Source organism: Schistocerca gregaria, chromosome X (genome assembly GCF_023897955.1).
Source record: "Schistocerca gregaria isolate iqSchGreg1 chromosome X, iqSchGreg1.2, whole genome shotgun sequence".
NCBI lineage: Eukaryota > Metazoa > Arthropoda > Insecta > Orthoptera > Acrididae > Schistocerca > Schistocerca gregaria.
In genome coordinates this window covers 780,345,314-780,358,118 of record NC_064931.1, presented here as the reverse complement: position 1 = coordinate 780,358,118, position 12,805 = coordinate 780,345,314, and positions in this window count along the sequence as shown.

The following is a 12,805-nucleotide window of genomic DNA, read 5'->3' as shown; positions in this document are numbered from 1 at the left end:
GGATACATGCATCCACCCTCCATCGCATGGAATCCCTGATGCGCTGATGCAGCCCTGGAGAATGGTGTATTGTATCACAGCCGTCCACAATACGAGCACGAAGAGTCTCTACATGTGGTACCTGGGTTGCGTAGACAAGAGCTTTCAAATGCCCCCATAAATGAAAGTCAAGAGGGTTGAGGTCAGGAGAGCATGGAGGCCATGGAATTGGTCCGCCTCTACCAATCCATCGGTCACCGAATCTGTTGTTGAGAAGCGTACGAACACTTCGACTGAAATATGCAGGAGCTCCATCGTGCATGAACCACATGTTGTGTCGTACTTGTAAAGGCACATGTTCTAGCAGCACAGGTAGAGTATCCCTTATGAAATCATGATAACATGCTCCATTGAGCATAGGTGGAAGAACATGGGGCCCAATCAAGGCATCACCAACAAGGCTGGCCCAAACGTTCACAGAAATTCGGTGTTGATGATGTGATTGCACAATTGCGTGCAGATTCTCGTCAGCCCACACATGTTGATTGCGAAAATTTACAATTTTATCACGTTGGAATGAAGCCTCAGCTGTAAAGAGAACATTTGCACTGAAATGAGGATTGACACATTGTTGGATGAACCATTCGCAGAAGTGCACCCGTGGAGGCCAATCAGCTGCTCATAGTGCCTGCACACACTGTACATGGTACGGAATACGGAAACAACTGGTTCTCCCGTAGCACTCTCCATACAGTGATGTGGTCAACGTTACCTTGTACAGCAGCAACTTCTCTGACGCTGACATTAGGGTTATCGTCAACTGCACAAAGAATTGCCTCGTCCATTGCAGGTGTCCTCATCGTTCTAGGTCTTCTCCAGTCGCGGGTCATAGGCTGGAATGTTCTGTGCTCCCTAAGACACTGATCAATTGCTTCGAACGTCTTCCTGTCGGGGCACCTTTGTTCTGGAAATCTGTCTCGATACAAACATACTGCGCCACGGCTATTGTCCCGTGCTAATCCATACGTCAAATGGGCATCTGCCAACTCCGCATTTGTAAACATTGCACTGACTGCAAAACCACATTCATGATGAACACTAACCTGTTGATGCTACGTACTGATGTGCTTGATGTTAGTACTGTAGATCAATAAGTCACATGTCAACACAAGCACCGAAGTCAACATTACCTTCCTTCAATTGGGCCAACTGGCGGTGAATCGAGGAAGTACAGTACATACTGAAGAAACTAAAATGAGCTCTAACGTGGAAATTAAGCGTTTCCGGACACATGTCCATATAACATGTTTTCTTTATTTGTGTGTGAGGAATGTTTCCTGAAAGTTTGGCCGTACCTTTTTGTAACACCCTGTATAATTCTGATTGCCCTTTTTTGGGCACAAACTTTTTTTTGTGAATGCATAGAGTTGCCCCAAAATATAAGGGGCAATCAAAAAGTTTCTGTTCAAAGGCCATATAGTCCAGAATCTGTATGCCAATTAGGTATCATTGCTGTAAGCATTGGAACAATCATCCCATCGAAGCACGAGGTTGAAGATACCCATTTGGTAAAATCCGTGCCCTGGTGTGTGACAAAGTCTGTAACTGCCTGCTGCACATCCTTGACCAACAGGAATCGTCAATCCTTCAAGGCCCTTTTCAAGGGACTGGAGACCTGGTGATCCCTTGGGGAGAGATCAGGAGTATATGGCAGGTGTTTGAGTGTCTCCCATTTGAGTTTTTGTAGTTTCTGTTACAACATTTGTGATTTGGAGACGTGTTATCATGAAGCAGCAGCATCCCTTGGCACACCATCAGGTGTTTGTCCTTCAGCAGCCAAGAAAAAAATATCTGCATGTTGGTCCTGTTTGGACACATTTAGTAATAATGTCATCATAGTTCATGTTTCCACATTTACTGCATGCACATCACAGAGGTGTGAATGACACACTAATCCCCTGCCTACATGTTGATGCTTATATATGTGCATCGGAGTTGCATTATGTTGCATATATGCTGCAGCAACGATGTCAAGAAGGAACTTTTTGATCAATCCTTATATGATGCCACAGAATATAATAAAATGTAAGTAAACATTACTTGTATGTTTCTGTAACAGAGATAATGACGTTTATTTTAATTATAAAGATGCCATCATTTAACTTATTCACAAATTCCTCAATGTAATATTGTCAAGAGAACTTTTCATCTAATTTCAGTTCCTAAGTCTTTAAAATGTTTGACACCACTGCTTATTTCATCACCTAGTAACAATAAAATTTTGATGTAGGCCAAAGCAATGAATTACAATTTGTACCAGTCCTAGGATTCAAACCTGCATCATTATCATAGATAAAGATGAGACTCAATATGTCTCAGGAACATCAGATTTATATGGTTAATAAAATTTTCCATTTACAAGGATTCTGTATCAGAAGCTGTATGCTCTGCAATTTTTTTGTTCCCTATTTGCTAAATATGCTGATTTTCTTTCCTTGAGTAAGCCATGTTAATTTCCTTCATATTCTTGTCCATTTTAGCAAGTGCTGGTTCTAATGGAAATTTAAAAATATTAAATTGTAAATCTCTTTTACAGTAAATTATTTGTACTGATGCTTCTGACATGCCATCTTATTAATGATGGAAGAGAGTAGTTGTAAACCTGTTTTGCATTCCTATCTTGCTTATTAGGAAAATTTCTAGAAATGACTACAAATAAATAACTGAGATTTTAGCCAGTTCATTCACTCAACTACAGATATCAGAGCAAGTGCTCCATCATTCATTAATCAGATGTGATGTTCTGTAGAAGCAGCCACTGCAGGTTGTGTCTGTAAACTATATTATCAATTAATTTTGACAAGTGCTAATCTACTCACATCAATAGTTATGGGAATAACTTGTAGATTAGCATAAGTATATTAGGCAAGTGCCATGTACTTTGAAAAAGAAAGGCACTGCACTTCCTTTTACACAATACAGATTGTGTTTTTATCTAATATTTCAAACAAAGCATTTATTTAACTTTACACAGATCATGATCAGATGTCTATGTATTACCAAGTTAAAACTTGCCTAGGACAAACTCTACAGTTAAATGGAATTTACTGTCTAACTCCAACTATTCTGGTAAATTATAGAAGAAGTGTTTTTGAACAACTGGAGATTTTCACTTTCCTGACTGACATTTACTGGGAACCTGTTATAGACTTTTGCAGCAGAATGCAAAGCTCCATTTGAGTATAACCATTTCCCTTCCTCCCAGAATAAAACTTTCACAAAAACATAATTTATTATTTTATCTGTTGACACTTCCTTGCTTGTCTTGATGACAGTATTTGTATTGTATCAAAGAAGGACTAATCCTGCCTCTTGATTCAGATAAAATTGTAGATCATTAATGTGGAGCAATATTAAAAATGAGCACACAATCAAACTGCTTCTCCCAATGGTGATATTTTTTCATGTCACTGATTAATGCGTGAATGATTCTTGTGAAATCCAAACTCTGACAACCTAAGTAACTTATTATAGCGCAGGTCAGTGAGAAACCTTAAATAGTATGTTTCCACATTTCTAGCTACAACAGTTCCATTTTGCACACATTATTTCTACAGCTTATTGAATCATGCAGTCATGGAAAGCCATTGGTGGAATATAAATAAGTATTGCAGTAAAGGAACAACTCACCAGATAGTTGAGGTGCCACGCTGACAATAGATACATACAAAAGACAGAACTTTGCTAGCTTTTAATAAACTGAGTGCCAGATTCCAGGCCTTGCTTAAAGTGAAACCTATGTTCCTGTTTATAAGTTATCTGATACCATTACTCAAAAAACTACATAACTATGTTGTCACACACCTCGAATCCTTAACTACGATACTGGTTATTTCATTAGTTTTGAATATGTTTTAGATAGTGGTCTGTGACAGCTGATTTTCTTTGTTGTTTCAGTTGGATGTGAGACTGATATTCCTTATACTTCTCCACAATGATGCTTTGTCCTTCTTACAACAGACCAGCAAACACTTATCTGGCAAGTGTTGGCCCAGTCTTCTACAGAAACACAAAACCCAATGCATTTCACACTTATCAAAGAAAATTAAAGGTTTACAGTTTTGGGAACTATTAGTTCCTTCCTCTGGGAAGGTATAGGCTGAAGAAGACTAGAAAGGAGGGGCACATCACTAATACCAGAGGATAAGGGCAAGGGGATATGCTGAACACTATGTAGGCCTCTGAAAAACAGAAATATGCTGCATTCTTTGCCAATGTGGTGTTCCATATATGGAACAGAGCGTCTGAACAATCAAGTACAGATGCAAAGAACATCAGGCAGTCGCATCTGTTGTTGATATGTACCACCTAGAAAATAATTACAAAATATTATGAGACTATTACAGTGCAGAAGCACATTGTTGGAAAACATTATAAACAAAGACAGAGTTTTCAATTTCAGCAAGGTTTGGGATATGGCACTCATTGTAATAAGATGTTACTGATGGTCTCATCTCTCAGAGCTGGAAAACACCTTCCAGACTGAAATTCTAGAGACTTCAATTATTTTTAATGTTTAAACTTTGTTCTTTTAATTATAAGAGTTCATAAAATAATGGCACAGACACAAGAAAACAGTTTCATATCAAATGATGCAACATTTGATTGGAGTTGAGCTATAATAATTAGTTGCTGGGGTGCAAATTTCTCGACCTCCGCTATCGGGTGGAGAAATGTAGGGTCCCCCTGAATAGGTCAGGCGTGCACTACACGCTGGAAGCGGCTACAAGGGTAGCGGAGTACGTGTGGAGTGCACATGGGGTTTTTTTAGGTTAGAGAATTCACTCCCTAGGCCCGACAAGATGCCTCCTGAGACGCGGCAAGGCAGGAGTAGAAAAAATGCAACAGGGAATAACAATATTAATGTGCTAATAGTAAACTGCAGTAGCGTCTACAGAAAGGTCCCAGAACTGCTCTCATTAATAAACGGTCACAACGCCCATATAGTACTAGGGACAGAAAGTTGGCTGGAGATTTTAATTTGCCGGATATAGACTGGGAGACTCAAACGTTCATAACTGGTGGCAGGGACAAAGAATCCAGTGAAATGTTTTTAAGTGCTTTATCTGAAAACTACCTTGAGCAGTTAAACAGAGAACTGACTCGTGGTGATAACATATTAGACCTTCTAGTGACAAACAGACCCGGACTATTTGAATCAGTTAATGCAGAACAGGGAATCAGCGATCATAAAGCGATTACTGCATCGATGATTTCAGCCGTAAATAGAAATATTAAAAAAGGTAAGAAGATTTTTCTGTTTAGCAAAAGTGACAAAAAGCAGATTACAGAGTACCTGATGGCTCAACACAAAAGTTTTGTCTCAAGTACAGATAGTGTTGAGGATCAGTGGACAAAGTTCAAAACCATCGTACAATATGCGTTAGATGAGTATGTGCAGAGCAAGATCGTAAGAGATGGGAAAGAGCCACCGTGGTACAACAACCGAGTTAGAAAACTGCTGCGGAAGCAAAGGGAACTTCACAGCAAACATAAACATAGTCAAAGCCTTGCAGACAAACAAAAATTACGCGAAGCGAAATGTAGTGTGAGGAGGGCTATGCGAGAGGCTTTCAATGAATTCGAAAGTAAAGTTCTATGCACTGACTTGGCAGAAAATCCTAAGAAATTTTGGTCCTATGTCAAAGCGGTAGGTGGATCAAAACAAAATGTCCAGACACTCTGTGACCAAAATGGTACTGAAACAGAGGATGACAGACTAAAGGCCGAAATACTAAATGTCTTCTTCCAAAGCTGTTTCACAGAGGAAGACTGCACTGTGCTTCCTTCTCTAGATTGTCGCACAGTTGACAAAATGGTAGATATTGAAATAGACGACAGAGGGATAGAGAAACAATTAAAATCGCTCAAAAGAGGAAAGGCCGCTGGTCCTGATGGGATATCAGTTCGATTTTACACAGAGTACGCGAAGGAACTTGCCCACCTTCTTGCAGCGGTGTACCGTAGGTCTCTAGAAGAGCGAAGCGTTCCAAAGGATTGGAAAAGGGCACAGGTCATCCCCGTTTTCAAGAAGGGACGTCGAACAGATGTGCAGAACTATAGACCTATATCTCTAACGTCGATCAGTTGTAGAATTTTGGAACACGTATTATGTTCGAGTATAATGTCTTTTCTGGAGACTAGAAATCTAATCTGTAGGAATCAGCATGGGTTTCGAAAAAGACGGTCGTGTGAAACCCAGCTCGCGCTATTCGTCCACGAGACTCAGAGGGCCTTAGACACGGGTTCACAGGTAGATGCCGTGTTTCTTGACTTCTGCAAGGCGTTTGACACAGTTCCCCACAGTCATTTAATGAACAAAGTAAGAGCATACGGACTATCAGATCAATTGTGTGATTGGATTGAGGAGTTCCTAGATAACAGAACGCAGCATGTCATTCTCAAAGGAGAGAAGTCATCCGAAGTAAGAGTGATTTCAGGTGTGCCGCAGGGGAGTGTCATAGGACCGTTGCTATTCACAATATACATAAATGACCTGGTGGATGACATCAGAAGTTCACTGAGGGTTTTTGCAGATGATGCTGTGGTGTATTGAGAGGTTGCAACAATGGAAAATTGTACTGAAATGCAGGAGGATCTGCAGCGAATTGACGCATGGTGCAGGGAATGGCAATTGAATCTCAATATAGACAAGTGTAATGTGATGCAAATACATAGAAAGATAGGTCCCTTATCATTTAGCTACAAAATAGCAGGTCAGCAACTGGAAGCAGTTAATTCCATAAATTATCTGGGAGTACGCATTAGGAGTGATTTAAAATGGAATGATCATATAAATTTGATTGTCGGTAAAGCAGATGCCAGACTGAGATTCATTGGAAGAATCCTAAGGAAATGCAATCCGAAAACAAAGGAAGTAGGTTACAGTACGCTTGTCCGCCCACTGCTTGAATACTGCTCAGCAGTGTGGGATCCGTACCAGATAGGGTTGATAGAAGAGATAGAGAAGATCCAACGGAGAACAGCGTGCTTCATTACAGGATCATTTAGTAATCGCGAAAGTGTTACAGAGATGATTGATAAACTCCAGTGGAAGACTCTGCAGGAGAGATGCTCAGTAGCTCGGTACGGGCTTTTGTTAAAGCTCCGAGAACATACCTTCACCGAAGAGTCAAGCAGTATATTGCTCCCTCCTATGTATATCTCGCGAAGAGACCATGAGGATGAAATCAGAGAGATAAGAGCCCACACAGAAGCATACCGACAATCCTTCTTTCCACGTACAATACGAGACTGGAATAGAAGGGAGAACCGATAGAGGTACTCAGGGTACCCTCCGCCACACACCGTCAGGTCACTTGTGGAGTATGGATGTAGATGTAGATGTAGAAGTGTAAATACATATGATCCAGATTTATGAAGTTTTTTTAAAGAAAGGTTCTTTGTAAAGTAAAAGCTAAACAAAATTAGTAGGAAATAAAGATTGCATGAATGATTCAAGTAACAAATGTAAAGCCATGTGGGGTATTGTCAGAAAAACTTTATGAATTGATGTCGAATAGAAAATATCAGAATCTCTTCAACATAATAGCCAACAAGTAACACACAAAAAACACATTTTTGATACATTACAAAACATTTTCTGGAAAAGCTAGCAGTCTTTCAGTTAGTTCTCCACCAACAAAATCTTTGCCTCCAAAGTGTATAAGATCTGACAAATCACGTTTCCAATTCTTAGAACTAAAAATATTACTTTTCCCAAGCATATACAGCCAGGAGACTGCCTCATTTTGTAAATAAGAATATGCATCTCCTTTAAAAAGATGTAATTATTATATGATCACTACCCCTGTGACATTCATCTTAGAAACTGTTTAACAAAAATATGCAATGCATATTCTGTCCTTTGTAGTGCATGTTTATTTAAAAATCAATGTAATAAAAAATTATATGCTCTTTGAACAATTACCATAACTAGTATACCATATTGTGAACATGATTTCATGGGTAAATAAATAAATAAATTTTGAAGCTTATGCTGTGCAAGTAGAAACAAATTTTATTTCCATTTTTTATCAAGCTTTAGGTGGATGCTCAGGCGAGATACACCAAACAACACCTTATAATAAGGAATTCATTTATTCACATCTTCACACTAGTGAGGCTTACACAGAACTGAATGGCGGAACTACACAAAGATAATGTTTTGCTCAGTTCACAGATGATGCTCAGATCGATACTGGTGTCGATATCATCGGCGGCACATAGCACCCCCCCCCCCTCCACCCCCGTCCCCCACAGTAAGGAATACTTAATCCTGAGAAGCGTGCAGGAGGGGGGGAGGGGGGGGGGGCAGGTGATTATGGCGTCGGCAGGGCTGGTCTGCGGGAGCCAGACCACAGTCAGCTCGACAGCGTCATTGGGGGGAGCTGTGTGGGTAGTGGGTAGATGTCATCAAGGAAGCTCTGGCCACCAAAACTGGAAGTCGTTCAAGTGCGCCGGGCATCATACAGGACATGCTGGTCGTGCGGCGACAGGTAGGCCTGCAGATTGCAGGAGGAACGGAGCAACGACAACAATGTGTCCGGTGGGCGTGGTGAACACACGAACCATGTCCAGGTTGATGTCAGGCGAGAGGGGAACATATTTCACCAGGTGGCAGGGAATGGCGGAGGTTGTGTCATGAGCACTGGATGAAGGGAAACACATGACAAACAATATGCCATCACGTAGTATTATAGAGGTGTCGTGGACTATGTCCAGGGGGGACACGTTCAAGATGGGGGGGGGGGGGGATGTGAGAAACCTTGACAAGGCAAGGCAGGCAATGGGGGAGAGGACGAAGGGACCGCAGAAGGGCCCGTCGGTGAGGGCGTAATCGTAGGTAAGCTCGACACGGGGAGCATGTGATCACTCGATGGAGTGCGTGTGACCGGATTAGAGGGCGAGGTCGGAGAAGAGCTTGACTATTGGAGCTGGGAGTCACTCGACTGAGTGAGGAAGTCCAACGTGGAGGGAGTGGTCGGAGCGTCGTGAGCCACGACAGTGAGTGGCATGGTCGTGGCCTGAAGGGGGGTATAAGTGGGCTCGACATGAGCAGGCTTAAGTCTGTTGAGAGAGACTGTAACAGCTGAATCTTTTATCTGGATGTCATAGGTGTTGGCTGAGCACTGGAGGACGCGGTACGGCCCGGTATATGGGGGCTGGAGGAGAGCACGGACAGTATCATCTCAGAGCATGACATACTCGCAGTTGTTCAGAGATTTCGGGACGTGAACCTCAGGGCGGGAATCACTGGCAGGTAGAGGGGTGTGGAGGTTGATGAAGTGGCGTCTGACGGGGTCCATGAAGGAAGGTAAGTCAGACTGAGGGAAAGAAGTGGAAGGGCTCACAAGTTCGCCAGGGAGAACAATGCTCTGGCCGTATACGAACACGGCTATTGTGCCTTTGAGGTCTTCTTTATAGATCGCACATCGCACGAATGCTGAGTAGCACAAGGGGAAGGGCCTCTGTCCATAGAGAGTCATGGCATCAAAGAGCCGCTTTGAAAGTGCAGTGCCAGCACTCAACTAGCCTGTTAATTTGCAGGTGATATGCTGTGGTATGGATGCGCTGGATGCTGCAAATGTTACAAATCTCGTTGAACAGGTCTGACTCAAACTGTCTGCCCTGGTCAGTCGTGATGATAGCTGGACATCCGAAACGCGATACCCATGACTCAATGAAAGCTCAAGCAACAGTTTCTGCTGTAATATTGGGGAGGGGGACAGCCTCAACCCAGCGAAAGCCGTAAGAGGGGAGGAGAGGGCCGACAATGTCAATATGAATATGCTGGAAACGCACAGGAGGAATTGGAAAGGCGCCGAGGGGGGCTGAAGTGTGCTTATGTACTTTGTGCATTGGCATGCAATGCAGGAGTGTGCCCATTGCTGGCAGTCCTTGTTGACATTTCTCCACACAAAGCACTCCGCCACAAGGCGGGCGGTCGCACATACACCGGGGTGGGCTAAATTATGCAATGTGTTGAAGACAGCTCAACAGAGCATGGTTGGGATGAGGGGGCATAACATGCCCTTACTGTTGTTGCACCAGATCTCACCAGAAATTTCAGGGAAGGTGGTGCGGATGAAGTGCAGTGAAGAGGTAGAGTCTGAAATCAGGTTTTGTGTGTCCTCATCAGCGGGTTGGAGGTTAGGCAGTTCAGAGAGGTCTAACAGCGAATAGACAGCATCGACCCATGAAAGGACATCAAAAACTATATTCTCAGCACTTTTTATGTGTCTGACATTGGTGGTGAACTGAGATATAAAGTCCATGTATCTGAAGTGGCGAGGAGGCGGGTCAGCTGGCAGGTTTGTAATGGCCGCAGTCAGGGGTTTGTGGTCCGTTAAAACATAGAAAGGGCGTTCCTCAACATCAGTCTTAAAATGCTTGATTGCTTCGTAGACTGTGAGCAGCTCCCTGTCAAACATGGAATATTTCCGTTGTGCATTGGTGAGCTTGCACGAGAAGAACTGCAGAGGCAAAGTTTGGCTGTCGATTGTCTGGCTAAGGACAGCGCTGGAGCTTAGTAGTTCAGAAATCTGTTTTCTAAGGTCGAAGAGGATCTCGGGACAAAGTCGACATGGTTTACTGGAGATCGGGGGACCTGGCGTGAGGTGAAGCTTGTGAACCGTGCAGTTGGTGGTGATGGAAATGTTGCCGGCGGCACATGAGGCAGTTTCTTTACAATGTGTGGCGGGTGGGGCAGGCGAGGCATGGTCGTGGTGTTCGGAGCCACTCAGCGGATCCGACGGGAGCAGAGGTGGTGAAGTGTCCCAGGAATCAATGCGACAAGAAGGCCACTGGCCCGAAGCAGTGGCACCGTGGTTGGGTGAGCTCAGTAGTACTCAGGAGCCATTAGTAAGTCCATTGTCCAAGGGTGTGGACTGTGGCAGCACAGTCGTGGATGAGACGCTTGGCTCAAGTGCACTGTCTGTGTTGTCAGTGGCGGTCGCATGGCGGCGCGCAGGAGCCGAAGTTGCATAGCTTGAGGTGCTGTCCACGAGGGGTGGGGTAGGAGCCATCAGTTCGGGAACACGTGATGGTCGTCATGCATGCGCACTTGTGTCCGGCCGAGTGTCATACACTGCCTTGTTAGGAGGGTGTGGACTTGTGGGGCGGTCAGTACATGTTATGGCAGTCTTGATAGCACAGTTGTGAGGGGTAGCAGGAGGTAAACACATGGAGGCTCGATTGCTTGGATTGCAAGCAGATTCGGCGCACTTACTGACCTTGCTTTGTCCTTGATGTAGTGTCTGTAATTCCTCTGCTGCATCGGAGAGCTGGAGCTGTGTTTCGTGGAGCCAGAGAGAGAGCTCGAAGTTTTCCTTGCGCAGGCAAGCGACGTATTCGAGCTTGACAAGGCACTTATGCATGGTTTCTTGTAACGTCATCGACAGAGACAAGAGACATGAAATGAGCCCGGAGCAATGTGTCACGGAGGGGGGCAGGGGGGGGGGGGGGGGGGATGTTGCTCGACGGAGCACAGGGGAAGTGAGTCTTGGGCGGATGGTGAAACACGGTGTTTCACACTAAGTCCAGTAATAGTTTGTGGTGTTGCAAGAAGTCAATGCCTAGTATAGGTTTGTCAATTTCGCACACTAAGAAAGTCCACTCGAGTTTGCAGTTTGCGGAGAGTGAGGCGACGTGTGAAGTGGAACCCAAGCATTGTAGTTTAGTTGAATTCACCACTTGCAATGAAGTATGATGAAGGTGCATGTTTGACAACGCTAAAGAAGTGGGCAGCGGTGAAACATCAGTGCCTGTGTCCACAAGGAAAAGGTATCCCGATGAAATGTCTTTAATGTAAAGTTGTCCACAATTATCTGGTCGTTCCCGGACAGAATGGGGCACTGGGGGGTGCCTGTCATGTTGTGAGCAGGAGGCGGCACCCAAACCTACCTGCGGTTGGCGTTTGGGAAGTAGCAGCGTAGTCTTCAGTTCCGTGCCGCCTCACCAAACCATGTGTGGAAGTAACAGTACAGGTAGTGTGGTTGCATTTCCCGCGGAAAGTTCGTTGCCAGTGGTGATGGGCAAGGTTCAGTGGCCGCAGCAGGTTTGGTTGCAGGAGGGGGCGTGACCATGGGCTGAACTGGTGACATCCCAGTTGCTTGTTTACTGCTTACCGGAGCAAGCCGAACAATCAGCACAGTACGGCCCCGTCCACATCCGGCCGCAGGGTGATGAGCCTGAACCTGAGACTTATCAGGTAGGCAGTGGCTGGCGAAGTGGACCAGTGATGCATCGTGTAGCTTGTCAGCAATCATCATTCTTTGCTCAACACGTTCAGGAGGCCTTCGAGCCAGAGCAAAGCAGATGTGAGGAGATAGTTTATCTGACCAGATGGTGAGGAGAGCTGTGTCAGAGAATAGATCGGCGCTGACCAGGGCACGTAGCCATCTCCAGAGCTGGGAAGCTTTGTCGTTGCCTAGTTGCTCAACATAGAGGTCTTGCCTTATTGCTGCCTCAGTTGAGCGTGCAAGCCGACGTAGAACTGTCTCTTTGGCTAGAGTGTATTGGGTAGATGAGTCTGGGGCGTCGACCAGGTCAGCAATCAAGTCCTCCTGGTCGTGCAGGTGGGTGATGAGGCACAGAAACCTGGTTGACTCATCGAGATTGTAATGGTTGAACACTTCATCTGCAATTTGGAGCCAGATTGTAACTCTGTCAGGATTAAATGGCAGCAGCGTCGATAAGTGTTGTAGAATGTTCGGAAGAACAGGTTGAGTTGACTTCATCGGGGCACTTTCTGAAACAAGCTGTT